This window comes from Corvus brachyrhynchos, unplaced genomic scaffold (genome assembly GCF_000691975.1).
Source record: "Corvus brachyrhynchos isolate BGI_N302 unplaced genomic scaffold, ASM69197v1 scaffold94, whole genome shotgun sequence".
Classification (NCBI taxonomy): Eukaryota; Metazoa; Chordata; class Aves; order Passeriformes; family Corvidae; genus Corvus; species Corvus brachyrhynchos.
Window position 1 is genome coordinate 3,966,605 of NW_008238330.1, and position 14,114 is coordinate 3,980,718.

General features: G+C 36.9%; 1 protein-coding gene across 1 annotated transcript in view; it reads left to right on the plus strand.

Annotated features, from left to right (window-relative positions):
• CNTNAP2 (contactin associated protein-like 2) overlaps positions 1 to 14,114 on the plus strand; it is a 1,035,043-nt gene that overhangs the window by 378,521 nt on the left and 642,408 nt on the right. The gene's annotated exons all lie outside the window — the stretch shown is intronic.

The window sequence follows — 14,114 nt, forward strand, 5'->3', positions numbered from 1 at the left end:
AGTAAGTTACAAGGGGAGTGCAACTTTCAGGAGTATTTAGTGCATGACCTGGCAATTTTCACATCCTTTTCACCTAGCTATAAACACAAGTTCTTGTGAAAGTGAGAAACAAAGAGGCATCATTTGTTTTTCCCACTCTGCTCTTCGTATCAATCTCTGCTGCTTTCACTCTTCATTGTATATTATTGCCTTTGCCTTCCCCTTGCCTCTATCTAGCAATCACAGCCAGTTTTCCCTTGTCCATAGTGAGCAGGTTGTGTTAGATCTGGCTCAGCTTCTGCATTAATGTAGTCACAGAGCTTTAGAGTAACAGCTGCCTGTTTTTCTGTATCAGGACACGTCTGATATTCTTCTATCCTCTGATCAGGCCAACCTCTGATCAAATTAGGGCAGCACCAGTACATGTGCTCAAAATGGTAGACATACTTCCCATCTCACATACATGCTTTAAAGGATAAGGAAAATTCAATGATCAGTCTCAGTGTGCTAAAGGTTTGAAAAAGTCTGGATGTTTTTTAGCTGACCATATAAACGTACTTTATTTTTCCCTCTCTAGTGATCGATCCTGTGTCTACCTTCCACAACTTAAGGTGACAGGACCCTGAAACCTGACATGATTTGTCTCATGCAGTCCTTGTAACTAGTGTCATTGTCGTACTGTGAACCATCATTCTTGGCTTATATACTGCTAGGTTTTTTTGTAATGCACTAATAATCTGTGTACACTCATCACTTGGAATAGTGAACAGTGTAGAATGTAGCTTGAACTGTTCATTTCAGAGGAGTTTAACCTGCAGAGGATGTAGTCTCTGTGCTACTGTATTGCCTAACTCTTTTTTTTAATGATAAGAAAATATAGCCTTACATTAGGACTGTTTCATTTGCTGAAGATAGGACGACTTATAAAGCCACAAACTAACTCCCTGGCAGCAGAAACAGCACCAACAACTGAAGCTGTAGGAAAGTGATATGGGAGTAGAACTGACCAGTTCACAGTGTTTTACTGGAGGCAAGTCAACTAAAAATGAAATTATTTTTGGTATATTGAAATGCAAGTCTTTAGGAAAACAAAATGATGCAAGTACAATGATAACAAAATCATGATGTTAAGAGTTAGAGTTCATGTTTTATCACTGATAATGAAATGTGCATGTTGCACATCCTGTCATTTTACTCTTGTCTCTCTGAAGTTATCTGATTGCTGGAGTCATTGCTGGAAATAGATATGTACACTGCTGGATGCCACTATTGACATTATCCCTATCAAGTATCTCCACAAGGCTGCTAAATTTAAGTCCGTTTCTGTTGACCAAATTAGAGGTAGCATAGCTACTAAGCACTGTGGAAAAATACTTCAATACCTGTAGCCTGTTTCCTTCTCTCACCCCAAAAGCAAGCCCTTCATTTCAGGCCTTTACCAGCTTTTTAGGTGCTACTAATGTAAAAGCACTTTCACTCTGTGCTTTCTAACACTACTTTGTGGAAATACTGCCTTTTAGTCATCTTAATCTGAGAAAGATGTAGTGTGTGGGAGTTGTTTGGGAGGGTTATCTTGATGTCCTTTAGATAGACCTTTTATACAATAAATGAGTTAAGACATCACTGCCAGAATACATCAAACAGGCCTACTCAGAAATCCCATTTTACCAGCAGAATAATTGGCCTGAAAAATGACTTCCAGAGATCTACACTGTAATCTTCATAAAATGAGCCTTCACTGATGCTATGGGAGGGAGTAGGGAGGACAGTGAGTTTTGCTGCATGTACTGTGCTCTGTATATGGCTGCTAGTGGTATTAAATCAATATTGGTATTAAGTCAAACTTTGTCAGCAGACTGTGACTAAAAAAATAAACCTGCTGCAACTTTAGATGTAGTATCTCTTGGGATTCTTAGGGAGCTACATTAGCAAACAGAAGAAAAAAGAGGAAAATACCTGTAGACCTAAAGGGGACCTTGCAGAAGATCAATAGAATTCTGAATAAAGAAATGTTACATATCTGCTTGCACATTTAAAAATCAAAGTTATTGTTGAGGTATTCCTTTAAAGTCCTGAGCTGTCCTGATTAATTCTCTGTTTCGATCTCCCCAGTTCTAGAGTTCGCTGCTCTTTTACTGGAAAAGGAATGTAAAACATTGGTTATGTTATTCTTGAAAACATCTCTTTTAAAGTGTACAGATTGTATACTACCTGAAACAATCTGAATTTTCAACTTAAAATGATTTTTGTAATGAAATGTTCTTAGGTTAGCTTCCTAACTTGAAGCTAGTTGCTGTTGAATGATAAGTCTACAGAAGTTTGTATTATGTAATTAGACATAAAGTTTATGAAAAGAAAGATTTATTTGGATCCAGATTTGGATTGCATTTCTTAGCTGACTCTGGTGTTTGTTGCATTAGATGAAATCTTCTCTTTTATGTCTTTTTTCACAAAGCAATGTGACCTTTTTGTAATAATTTTAGTCTCGATGGCCCTACATAAATTGAAAGTATTACAGAAGAATGGAAGATTCAAGATCTAGTCTGAAAGAAATTAGCTAAAGCAGCCATTCAGTTAGAGAAACAAAGAAGTTCATAGAGATTAGGTCGTTGAAATGCTAACAACCCTTATTCGACAGGGAAAGCTTATTTAAACCACAGCAGACATGTGATAGCCTTTGGGAAGAAATTGGGGAGCATTAAGGATAAATTTCTAATGCTGTATTTACAGAAACCACGTGAAGCTTTCAAAATAACCCTTTGATCTGAGAAAAGACTGTGATCTGCTAATACTAATTGGAAAAGACCCATTTTGCCTGAAGGGCAAGAAGTTTAATTAACAGTGTAGAATGATGTTAGGTTAAAAGTCTAATATTAATGAGAAATATGAATATTCCTAAGTATCACAAGATCATAAACAGAAGCAAGAGTCTAGAAAGATGGCTGGAAAATTACGCTGGCCTGTATGGGAACAGACCTAAACTCAGGATTTTAATGCTGAGTGACCATTACCTTTTAGTTACAGGATAGGTCTTCAAGTAGCTATTGTATTGTTCTTGCTTGAGGGATGCACTGATGGAATACATAGCTGCTGGTGGGATTATTATTTAGAAATTATATGTTGATATTGGCCACTTACAAGGACAAGATATTTTCTTATTGAAATAATGATTTTTCAAGGCTTTTTCTGAGCTATCCATACACATGTTGCAAATCAGCAACTAAAGGGGCAGACTATACTAAAAAATATTTTTGCTAACACTCACTGAGTGAATTTGATTTATGGGAGACATTTTGAACCTGAAATTGAGATAAAGTATTCAGTACAGGACAGGTTGTTGAAGAGACAATCTGACATTAATATTTTAAAAAGCAAGATTTTTCTTTCACTAAAGAGAGAGATTTCATTCCATGTCTAATACATCCCCATAGGGTTTATTGCTTTGGCATGTCTCATGCCATGTGTTGTTACTTCTGCACTTGTTCATGTTGGAAAAACCTCAGAACCAACACGGACAATGATTTTTGCCAAAATTAATATTCTGGAAAGGTCATACCAATGACTAGATGGTTCTTTCCATCAAAAGAATACAGCAAGAGGGGGAAAAACACTGCAAGTGTGTTCATATACTACTGTAGACAAATTTAATAGATTGATGCAACTTAGACTGGAAAAGACAGCTCATCAATTGTGGCACAACTTGAGGATGTTGGACTCCATTAGAAAAGATGCTACACATTAGTCTCACTTATTTGAGAGAACTTGAGGAGTCTTTAAATAACTTCGGCCAAAAACTGTCACCAAGTGACAATAGTAAATCCATGTTACGCCTGTAAAGACAATTACAAAAAAATTTACATCAGAGCAGATTAAAACCTGCAGTCAGTTTGAGATGCCTCTCTGATAGAGTCAAAGTGGTCTTTGAGAGTCACTGCCATTTCTACTCATTCAGTTTGCAGTGAGAAAACAGAAGTCAGATGACAGTAATTCCCAGATTTACTGCCACTGTTTAGGGACATATTTCTTGCTTTACTTGGTCTTGACTTCTTGACTCAGCAGGAAGTTGTTTATCGTCAAACCCTGACCTGTTCACTACCACTTAAGTCCAGCATGGAGACCAACTGGGATGTGTAAATGCTGAACAGAAGGTTTTTTGATTTTTTTTTTTTTTAAAAGCTTCCAAGCATAGCATGTAAAGAAGAGTAATACTTATTTTTGTAGGTAAACCTTATCAAACTGATCGCTGTATGTACCCAGGCCAGTCCACACTAACCTGTGTTTTAGAAAGGAAGTGTTATTATTTCACAATCATCTCTGAGACTGTTTGCACAAAATATCAGTATTACATTTGGGGGCTAATGATAGGGGAAACATCTATTTATTTGGCAGTTAAAACTTTTCCTGATGGTCCATATGGCATTTATCATAAATGAAGTCACATTTTAAGATTTCAGTTTGTTCTGTCCTAGTTTATGGAATGATATAGATCTGTGAATCTACAGGACAATTTTTACTCTTCATTTATCTGTCAAAATAAATGTCATAATTGCTGTGCCTTTAGCAAGCAGCATTAATAGCTAATCCTCTATTTACATTTTTCCACAATGATAAAGTAGATTTGTGCTCAGATTTGAGGTTTTTTTACTTAATTGAGTTATTCTGTTTAATATTAGTCATCCTATCATTTCTTTTTGGGGAACATCTAAGTAAGTTGAGGTTATGTACCTTAGAGAAATGTGCTTTGAGCATCTGAAAATTGCTTTTCTGTCATATTAAATCAGTAAAAGAGGACATAGAGAGAAGGGTCACAAATGATGATGGGATTATATGATAACAGCTATGTTATGTGAACAGAAATGATGCAGTTAACCAGCAGTCCCTCTCACTTGGGGCTATAATGTTCCTTCCACGTGGACTAACAGTTTCTGTAACATGCAAAAGTTGAAGCCCACTTACTGAAATGCATAGCAGAGTCACATGGATTACTTTCCAAAGTAATGGTTTTTTCTGCTCACTAGATTTGAGTACCAATTAGCAAGCAAGTTCTCTCCTGCTTTACCCAGGACTCCGTGTCCTACCAGTCTTGTGGTCAAATGCTTGACTGGGGGCATCAGCAGAAACACCAAATTTACCTGGCACTAAGTATGGATATTTTGGACATGGTTTTCCAGGGTTTTTCCTCCATAATCAAAGTGACTGGGAAACTGGAAAAGTAGTGGAAAAAACCAAAGCATGTGGGATATCATACATAAGCTGGTCTTTCTATGGAGACAGATGCAAACAGGGAGCAAATTCTAACTTCGAGATGTATTACTTCTCTTAATTCTTATTTCTTTTGAAAATTTCAGTTTGATTGTTTTTAATGCTTTCCTATGTCAGCATCTCTGGACTACAAAATTTTTATGGAAATAGAAAATGTTCCCTTTTCACTTTCAGTGAAAAAGGTAGATTAGCTCAAAGTGCAGAACATACCAATTGCCAATCTAACTTCATGAAAAGGGGAAGCTGTGTTGCCTCATGTCAAAAGTTGTTCATTGTTACTCATTTGGAATGTGAGTACAATAACCTTAATGCACTAATATGAATAGTATTATAATGAAACCAGAAGCAGCAGTTACAGGGCTACCTGCTATGGAAACGCAGAGCAAAAAAACTTTCCTGTTCTTCTAAACAATTTTTCATTCTAAAATAAATGAGCAGATAAGCAAACAGACATTCACATCTGAAGCCATGCTTTTTTTGTCAGTCTTTTATGTTGCCAGTTGTTCTGCAGTTTTGTGGCTTCAGTGAAGGAATTGTGATGTTAATTAACAGCTCTTTGAAGCAATTTTCTTCTAAATATTTTTACTTCTTAACTGTTTTCACTAGAACATATTATCTGTAACCTTAATGGCAGTTTTTCTGCAATTTCTTGTCAGAAATGCTACTTGGTAATGTGGCTTAATAGGTATGCAGTGCCTGACTGGATTTCAACACAGCTGGAAATTATCGTTCTGTTTCTATGGGTGTGAAATTCGCATTTTCCTCAAGAGTAATGAGAGAGGGTATGCTGACCTCTTCAGTAGCATAAATCAGCTATCACATGAAAACCTACTTCTGAGCACAGGCATGACCTTTCAGAAATATTTTGAGATTTAAACTTGAGCTCAGGCAATAGCCAACACACCCTGTGCAGTGTACATATACTGATAACAGCCCAAAGCCTTCTGTCATTTAAACAGAATATTATATCACTTCTTTATGCCAATCTTTACTTAAAGAAATCCAGTAAACCTATCGCTCCAAATCCTTCATAGATCTTGTCTCCAAATCCTTCACAGATCTTCTATAAACTCTTGATGTATGTACACTCGCTGTGACAATGCCAGATTTAATGTACCTTCAAGTCTGCTGTTTTTGTCTGGTTCCCTGGAACTTTGTATTTCACATGTCCATTTTTAGGCTTGATTCGTATTTTATGAGCCAGTTGCCCATTTTGATAATAAAAGCTTTGCATTCTGGCATTACCAGCAGCAACCACCATGCCCACGGTATTAAATACTGGGGGAGCTGGTGAGGAAGGCATGCAGGGGCAGCAGTCTTAAGCCTTCTAGGTGTTGTAAAGTGCACAAAAACATTTTTTATCATCTGTTGCTTGTGGCAAAAATAAATACTATTCAATGCTAGTCTAAATGAATGGAACTTAATTAAGATAATCACATGGTTAATTATGGCATTGTCAGAGGGTAAAACACAGTAGAGATGCATGTTAACTGTACACAGCTGATTAAGTTGAGGTTAACGCTTTGTCAGTCAGGTTTTAATAGTTTACATTATCTTTCCTTCTTTCCTATGACCTAAAAAGTTCATTTTTCTGTTTACAATAATAATATTAATAAATGTATATACCTGGTAATGCTTAATTTGTTCATTAAGTTTGGGGTTTCATAGAGACTGACTTTCACTGTAAATAGTTTGGAAATTTAGGTGCAGAGAAAAAGGATTAAAAACAGAGCAGTGAATACCACTGGCATGGTTGCATGGAGACTTTGGTGAAGTGGAAAGCTCAATGCAATTACAAAACAGTGACTGTTTTTGCTCAAGTAACTGAAAGATGCTGCCTTTCCTTTGTCATATAAACTTATTCATTGTTCTAGAGGATTATGGAATTGTTTTACAACAGCACATAAAAATACTTGATAAGGTGTCACCTAGGACAGTACAAACACCTTCCTCATAAAAAATTTCCATGAAAATACCTTGGCACAGTTTAGATCAGTTTGTCTTGGAAGCTAATTGTGAACCACCAAGTTATAGTGGTGAAGGTTTGCTAATTCAAGTGTTTCCACTTCTTCTAAATTAATTTCTTGAGGAGGCAATCCAAATTAATGCATTCTGCAAGGGGGTTTTTGTGTACATTTATATCTGTTGCCCATCAGGGCTTCTGATTCTGTATGAGAATGTCAGGAAATTACAAAGAACAAGCAGGATTAAAACGAGGATAAACTTATTCATTGCTGAGGATTTCAAGTATAAAACAAAACCTCTGGTTGTGGTAGGATTTCAGTAGTTCTGATGAATCTCTTTTGTAGTTCCGTTTGTTTTTCTCCCCAGTGAACAATGCACAGCCTAAGGAAACTGACAAGCTTTATCTTTTCTGTTTCTGATCACTGGGACTACCGCAAGCAACAGTTAGAAGTTGCCTACCTAAATCTGGCTCCTTTCTCTCAGTGTGAAAGGACAGGGAATGGTGGTAGCAAGGCAGCAGACCAGTTGCTTGAACCAGGCCCCCTTTTCTTTCCCCAAAACAACCGTGAAGCATGGAACAAGTTGAAAAAGGAGGACAAGTTTTATTCCAATCCCAAGTTTTCTACATAAACAAGGTAAAATGTCACTAAGCACCAGTAAATACCAGACTTTTGTTGGGGCTGGAGTAAAGCCCCATAGAAGATTTCCAATAAATCTGTTGGTGTGTCTTTGCAAAAGGCTTATTTTATATGATAAATGCACCAAATAGACTTGTAAACCATAGTAAGGAAAATAAATGTGCTGTGCAGTACAGTGGTGGTCTCTTGATGTGCATTTATTTCAAGCATAAGAACAAAGCAATATACAAGAGCCAGGCAGGGGGTGGTTATTTGCATTTTCCATGTCGGTTGAAAATAAATGATGAGATAATATCTTAATAATAGCAGAATGGCAGGGTATTTCTTATTTGGTTAAGAATAAAAAAAAAAAAATTGGCTTTGTTCTCTTCACAGGCATGTATTGGAATCCATCTCTATTCATAATTCAAATGAGTTTTGAAGTTTTCCCTTGTGGGCAGTGTCTTGTATCAAAGGGGTTTTGCAAGTAATTTGGTATGATTCAACCAAGCTAATGGTCTCTGCTCCTATGAGGCGCAACGAAACTTTAACAAATTTCTCCAGAGAGCCCAGATATTTTGCTAGTTCTGAGAAACTAAGTGTATTGATTGAGGCTGTTTAGGAAATGCTCCTGTCAGCTCAAGAATCAGAGGCAGAGGGAATGGCTAAAACTGCAAGCTAATCATTTCCATGTAGGGAGCGGATATTGGGAGTCCAGGATTGCCTAAAGGCAAATCTTAATTTATCACAGACTCATATAGCATTCTTTCTATTAAAACACTAATTTTTATTATCAACAAAGTGACCAGCTAAAAAAAGGATTCTCCTTTTCTGCCATTTTTAACTTGTACCCTGATTCCGCTTCTAGCTGCAACAGAGCTTTGTCCTAGTTCAGGTTTTGGCTGCCCTTTACTGCCCAGGACAATTTTTGGAAAGGGTTGGAGCCTCTGCACTCTCCATCAACATGGCAGCCTATAGCTGAATGATGTTTCTTCATCTGGGTGCATGGAATTCTTGGTACCTGAAAGGCTCAAGCTGAGTCCTAAGCATACCTTTCTTTTGTTGATAAATAGTGTTATTACAAAGGGTCTTTTCCATGCAGAAAACTGAAAATAATTGAAGATTAGTTTTCCAATAAGCCTGTTTTTTTCCATTGAACTCCTCTGTGTTCAATTTTTCCACTGTTTGTGCATGAAAATAATGGCCTTCATTGTTATTTGTGTGTGTGTGTTTGTTAGTTATTAGCTGTCAGAAAAACATCCCAAAAGGAAGCATACTAATACTTGTATTATGTACCAGAATTGAAGCATACTGCTGTAATGAAATAATAGTGAAGTTTTGGTACAACTTCAGAAACTGAGAGCTTTTTTAGGAAGAGTAAGACAAAATTAGGAGGCAAACACATTTCTGTTGTAGTTATCTTAAAAAAAGTAATACTGCATCATGTTAACAAGGAAGCTACTACAAATTTTCCAATTTGTTGTCAAGTGCCAGTGTAAGTTCATGAAAACTCTTGAAAACACTTCATAGGAAGTTGGAGAAGTGCAATTCACTGCAGGTGAATTTCGAGTATGAATGCAAAACGTTCATTTACTTGGTGTGTTGGGATTTTGGGCAAGAACGCCTCTTCTGGCAACTGGCATCTTTGCAAGTCCTTCATGTGTATACATTTCATACGTGTGTGGAAATTGTTGAATATTTAGTATATTGTGATTCTGCCTAGTTCACCAGCTATTAACAGGCTCAATATTAGAACATGTTTCCTTGGGAGAGATTGAAAGAAGAATTACGTTGGAATTACTCAGTATTTCTTCTAATGTGAAACTTGACTGTATCAGATGATCGTTACAGGATTATTATATTTTTATATTATATTGTTATATTGTGAATTGTGGAAGTATAGTAGTAAGCACTATGATTATCTTGGAGAACCTGTTATAATGAAGTTATCCTGCACAACTCTTGAAGTCCACTGTCCTTTCTTGGCTGGTAGTCATTTTTCCTAGCACTGTTCCACAAATACAGCAGCAGTCCAGCAGGAAAAGGTGGGAGACACTTTAGGGAGCTAGTTTCAGGCCACTGGGCAGGCAACTGATGCCAGTATTTTCACTAAGACCAGGAGGTCACCTGTTGGGTGTGGTGGATAAGCATGTTCAGAGCATTAAATTAATTCTTGCACACAAAATCTTTTTCCCTTTTGACCAATTACTTGGCTACAGATATAGCAAGGGCAGCATAAGAAAAGTCACCATTCTGTTCCTTGTATGTGGATTATCCTGACAGCATAATAATCTTGAGATCTGTTTCTCTCTTTTATAACTCTTCTACATGAAAGATGAGTACAAAGCCATTTTGAATATAGGATTGAATTGTATGAGATTTTGAAAGGACATAATTTTCTTGAGGGTTTGACTGCAGAATTTTAAGGTCTTCTTTATACCATCTTGTTAATTACATTCTTTCGCCACTGAGCTAAAGTAAGTACAGATGAGATGCTTGTGACCACTTTTGTGACTTTTGTTCTTACTCAAAGCAAATTGCCAGATTCAGAAAGAATGAAGATTCATCAAACTTTTAATAAAACAAAAAGTTTGTCTTAAATGTCACAACACCTAAAGGTAGTATTTCCTCTCACAGCTTCCATAGACATCAGCTGGCTCACAGTAGAACAATTTTTTCCCATAGACCACTTGAGCTTTAAGCAGATTTTCTCGGATTATGATAATTATTGGCTTTCTAACCATATTCCTACAAGCACAGAGGACTGCCTAGGTACTATTTCTCAAAACTGAAGTAGCTGATTATATTTGATTTTCTGTGGGCAGTAAATCAGATCATCTGAGGCTGCAGAAGACTGTTGCTAGTCTATGTCCTCTAATATATGTACTATGTAATATATGTTCTGCTCTTAATAGACAGAAAAGGGTCTGATCTTTCTCTTCTTTTATTTTATTTTATCTCACGTTTCTCTGCTTGCTCAAGAACAGCCAAAAGGTGTAAGCTTTCCTTTGTTCTATTACCTCTTTCAGTACCTCCTGCTCTGTTCAGAAGGAATTCTGTATTCTGCTTTCAAAAATACTGATCATCACAATTGTTTTGTACTTTATATGGATTCCAATAAAGGATAGTTTTCAGCTGCTGGCAAGTTTGCATAACATGCCAAGGATCGAGTTAGTCAAAGACAAAGTGGATCTTGCCAGTTGAGAAGTAATGATTTCAGACTGTGGGACATTTATCCTTAAAGGCCTGCAAACTGCTTCAGAACACGCACAAGATATGCAAACCTCTCCTGAGCAGATGAATAGGTGGTCTACAGGAGCCTGTCTGCAGACCAACCCAGAGCCACAAGCTCATTCCCAAGGCAGTACATAGTTCAAGGCTGGAAATTTATGTTGCTATGCTATTAATAGCTATTTTACAGAATTTCACCCTGTGGGCCGCGTGCAGCCCCTCTCTGAGAGGCTTCTTGGCAGCAGGGCAAATTTTCCACTCATTATCAGTTTATGTATAGTGAGGAACTTAAGAAGATAATGCAGACTCAGGAAGCTGTTGTTTAGGAGTGCATTATCTGTTTCTGCACTATAAATCTGTGTATCTGGAAGAAACTGGAAGCTTAGGCAAGGTGGAAGTTCAGGTGAAAATAAAATCACAGGAAAACAAAATAAAATAGAACTCTAATTCTCATATTGTTCAAGAGCTTTTCCCTGTGATTGTTTCATCTAGTTACTATTTCTGGAAATAGCTGAGTGCAACATGTTGAGGAGATATTATGGCCATACATCCCAGTGACAAAATTCCTGCACATTTCTGGACTATGTTCTCATATTTTAATGTCAGCATTTTGTAAGGTCATGTCAAATTCACTGTTCAGGTGAATGTTTGGCTCCTGGCTTGCTGTTTTTCCAGTGACTCTAACTTACTGCTTTTTTCCATAAAATAAAGTTGGTTTATGCTCATGATTAACTATCCAATATCTTGCAGGTTTTGTGATCACGAGACTATTTTTAGGACAGTAGAAAATTTTGCTCAGGCAACACTTGGCTGAGTGAATAGGAAATATTGCTTTAATTTTAAAAGTCTTAATTTTTTTTTTTTTAATAAAATTTATTGTCATGATAGTTACAACTTACATGTTTTGTGAGAAAAGTTTTTGAACCTAAACATGGAAGCTAAGAATCAGTTATCCTTATATATGAAAAATAGTTTTGAATATTAATAAAATAAGCTGCAAGCATTTGTATATAGGCAACTATACCTTGTTTTGCTAAAATACATTCGTAATGTTCCACATGGAATATATCGTTATCATTGCCTAACTTAAAATCTCATATGGACTCTACAATGAATTATTAAAAATAGTTAAAATTTTTAACTTCAAAAGGCACCATTTTAAAATGAAAGAAGAAAATTGTACTTGTAAAATTATTTGGAAACATTTTCAAAATGCATATAAACCTTCCAAAGATCATGGCAAGTTGATGTTTATAATGGGTCATTTATTTTATGATCAATATATGTTGCATTCCCAAATTCTTCCCTCTTCCCTAGAAAAAGTCCCCTATCTCTAAGAAAAAAAAGAATTTAAGAAATCCTGGTTAAAGAAGCACTTGGGGGGGAAAAAAGCCTCATGATGCTCTCAACCTGTATTCTCAGTTACATGGTGAAGTGAGAAAATAGTACAATTTTTAAATCAAACAGATTCAGGTAATTCAGTGGAATATATCTACCAGCATCTAGGACAATAATGCTTGAAAATATTTAAGTAAATGAAACAAATAATATATTTTCTAAGAAAAACCCCAAACCCAAAACACGCAACAGAGCCAAATAAAAAACCCTAACTCTTGCCATACCTTTTGTTCTGGTGAGAAGTTAAATAGACATTGCTCATGAGTACAGACTGCTACATATGGAGCAAATATCGCCATCCTGGAGTCTGTAGTTGAGGAAACAGAATTTCTTCTTGGAATTTGAATTTCTATGAAGCTTTGAAGCAATTAACAAGAAGCAATGAAAACAACATAATCAGTTATGCATAAATAGGGCCTAGGGAAAAAGAGAGCAACTAGAATTTTTCATATTGGGAAGACTTGGACCTGATGGTGGTCTAAGGCAGAAGACTTCTGTGAAGTGGTAATTTACATTTTACATCTGGAAATTATGGAAGATATTTTACATTTTGTTCTATAACTGTGGAATGTAGTAGTATAATATATAAAAGTAATAGATTACATGAGTGCTTGGTTGAAAATTAGGAAAATTGGAAATGGAAAGGACAGTGTAGCACTAAAATGAATTAGAAGATTATGTTATGATTATAAGGACAAACTAGCTGTGGTATCCTCTGTTGGGTTTGAGGAGTGGGTTGCAATATCTCTGGCTATTTCCTGTAATCGGAGGAAATCTCAGGGAATGCCATCGAGGCAGTTACCTATGGCAGCCTTGTGGTGGTTCTGCCTTACACAGAGAACGGCACCAGCCCTGAAATAGCTCAAAATTTGTACTTTCATTATGCATCTTTCACCTTATCCTAGACAGTGTTAATATGTGTAGTGGTTTGGTCCAAAATATTCATTACTGTTTATCTTCTGAGAGATAAGAATTAGGAGAAATGCAAAGCAGGCACCAAACTTGAAAGAATATAAAGAAGTTTATTAACAGACCTAAAAGAAGAAAAAAAATTATACCATACCTTCAGAACTCTCCTCCTCCCCCCACCTTCCTCCCTTCTCCCACTGACAATGTAAAAAGACAACCCTTGAGATGTTCAGTCTGTTTACCACTTCCATAATAACCTTGTTCAGTCCGTTTAGGAAGAGGAGTCTCTCTTGCCCATGCTATGAACACATTATCACAACGAGACAGCCGCCCACTTCCAAATATTGTTCAGTCCATTTAGGAAGAGGAGTCTCTCTGCTCCCATGTGAGTCCCTTCCCCTGACTTGTGGCTTTTCCCGCAACTGCTTTCGAGGGTCCACTCTTGAAGTTTTTTGGGGTACAATTTTAAGGTTGAGCCGTTCAGAAACAAAAGTTCTCTTCATCCATCTCTGGGAGCATTTCATCTCGAAGAACACAGGCCCTTCCCCTTCCCTGGGAGCAAAGGGTCTTCATCATCTTCATCTTTAGGACTATCTCTGGGAGCATCTCTAGGAACTGAGGTTTTCTGCTTTCCCCTTTGGAGCAAAAGTCCTCATCGCTTCCATCCCTCCCTGTTCAAACTTCTCCTGAAATTACAGCTGTGTCAGCACCTGCCTATCTCAGCGCAGGTGCTTTTGCTCACAAGTACGAGCT